Source organism: Tachypleus tridentatus, chromosome 13, assembly GCF_004210375.1.
Source record: "Tachypleus tridentatus isolate NWPU-2018 chromosome 13, ASM421037v1, whole genome shotgun sequence".
In the NCBI taxonomy this organism is placed as follows: Eukaryota; Metazoa; Arthropoda; class Merostomata; order Xiphosura; family Limulidae; genus Tachypleus; species Tachypleus tridentatus.
Window position 1 is genome coordinate 268,268,579 of NC_134837.1, and position 2,934 is coordinate 268,271,512.

Genomic DNA, 2,934 nt, shown 5'->3' on the forward strand with positions numbered 1-2,934 from the left:
AAACCACCATGATCCAGGTCAGAATATTGATACTGATCAAACAGTATTCTGAGACTTCATATCTGGTTTGTACTGAGATGTCACCTTACTTAGAGAAGTATTTCTTGACACAGGATGTAGACGTTACATTTGTTCGTATGTTCAAACCAAAATGAATGAAATTTTCTTTAAAACTTGTTAGGAAAACGTGAAATACAAAACTTTACTATAGTCAGTTGACTTTATCTGAGAGTTTCTGTGTACACAACATCTTCATCATCATGGGTGTATGAGTCACACATCAACCATCTGTCATGGGTGAGCGAATTCATGCACGTATCTTCTTTAGAATTGTGTCAGTCACACACCCAACACCATCAGGATTGAGTGAAACAGTGACGTAGTATTCCAACGTTTAGATCTTTTTTCCTATCTTGCATAGAAGTAAACTTCAAGGACTAACAATTGACATAACAATGCTGCTGTCTAGTTATCAAACTTCAAGGACTAACAATTGGCATAACAGTGCTGCTGTCTAGTTATCAAACTTCAAGGACTAACAATTGACATAACAATGCTGCTGTCTAGTTATCAAACTTCAAGGACTAACAATTGACATAACAATGCTGCTGTCTAGTTATCAAACTTCAAGGACTAACAATTGACATAACAATGCTGCTGTCTAGTTATCAAACTTCAAGGACTAACAATTGACATAACAATGCTGCTGTCTAGTTATCAAACTTCAAGGACTAACAATTGACATAACAATGCTGCTGTCTAGTTATCAAACTTCAAGGACTAACTGACATAACTGTCTGTCTAGTTATCAAACTTCAAGGACTAACAATTGACATAACAATGCTGCTGTCTAGTTATCAAACTTCAAGGACTAACAATTGACATAACAATGCTGCTGTCTAGTTATCAAACTTCAAGGACTAACAATTGACATAACAATGCTGCTGTCTAGTTATCAAAGCAGAGTATCTGTTTGAAGTTAACTTTGGATATTTAAATATCTCTAGTCATTCTACTGCATTTTGTTTGTGTTTAATGTTAGAATATTTCACCAATTTAACATTGTTTTAATTAACATTGTGAGAAAGTGGGTTGTTTTCTATATGTTCAGTTGCAGCTGGATTAATAATTACAAACCTTTTCTTGTTCATAAAAAACATTATCAAACATTAAATACTTATTGTTAACATAACGGTGCTACCAAACTAAACCACTAAAATACTATTAGGTGTTGAAGCTTATGATCGCATACCACTCGAACTTCTGATCATTAATCATTCGTTCAAACAATGGCCATAACGTATGGTTTCTTTTCTCAACAATATTGACTTCCACAGCTCATTAGATATTTTTATGATAACACAGTTAGTGAGAAATGATTCATTAAAAACCACGTCAATAAAATCTCAAAGTATTCAGTTTGGTTCTCTACTCCAAGTTATTGGTTCCTAGAAGGTTCTGGATTATAATCATTACGTCACTGTACCACCAAGACTGACTTTATCTTTGCTATATTTAACTTTCTTCTCAAATATTCCTTTAGAATAATTTATTTATTTCTATTATTCAGAAAATCTATTACATCATTCCAAAAGATGTTTTATTTCTTTAATTTAACCAGTGAGATAATTTCATTCATAAATGCAGTTCTTACGTCCTTTGAACAAACTATACTCAGGACATAAACAGTCAACGGTTCTATCCAATATATGATATTTAAATATTTACTATTCTTATAGTTTCATTGTTATTTAAATTATTTTATCTTCTTACAAAGCCGATCCCTGTTAACTACTGACAGAGTTGTTTGTTGTTATCTACTGATAGAACAAGGTTATACAGGTCTGTTTGTTGTTACCTACTAACAAAACAAAGTTATGTAGGACTGTTTGTTGTTATCTGTTGACAGAACAAGTTTATACAGAGTTGTTTGTTGTTATCTATTGACAGAACAAGGTTATACAGGGCTGTTTATTGTTACCTACTGACAGAACAAGGTTATACAGGTCTGTTTGTTGTTACCTACTAACAAAACAAAGTTATATAGGACTGTTTGTTGTTATCTGTTGACAGAACAAGTTTATACAGAGTTGTTTATTGTTACCTACTGACAGAACACGGTTATACAGGTCTGTTTGTTGTTATTTACTGACAGAAAAAGGTGATACAGGTCTGTTTGTTGTTACCTACTAACAAAACAAAGTTATATAGGACTGTTTGTTGTTATCTGTTGACAGAACAAGTTTATACAGAGTTGTTTATTGTTACCTACTGACAGAACACGGTTATACATGTCTGTTTGTTGTTATTTACTGACAGAAAAAGGTGATACAGGTCTGTTTGTTGTTACCTACTGACAGAACAAAGTTATACAGGGTTGCCTGTTGTAAACTCCTGAGAGAACAAGGTTATACAAGACTTCTTTGTTTTGAATGTAATTTTATTATGACACTAGTCTTTTTTATGTAAAAAAATGTAGAACGTTAGTAAACCATAACGTTTGACAATATTCACGAGTCTAAGCTGAATAATAATGTATTAGAAATTGGTGCGCCTAGATAACTATCTCACGATATAAATGTTCTCAAGTTGTAAGGTTCAGAATAAGTTTAATCTTAGAAACGTTCAGAAAGACGAAAACTGGTCTTAAATATGTCTTTTCTTAGTGAGATTCTGTCCGTTTCTTTTGATTAGTTTGTTCTACTTGACACTGTAGGGAAGAGAAAGGAAGTGATCAGAAAGTAACACGTGTCTTTATTTCCTGTCACGATTTCTTAACTTTGAGAAATCCGGAAGAATTTTCCGCTGTAACTGTAATCTCGGTCGGTTCTAGTTCTGATTAAAACTGTGTCTTGTGAGATGGACTACTTTGTAAATATGTAGTGACAAGTTCAGGAAATAAGTTTTTGTATGTGTTGCCCTCGTGTTGGGTGG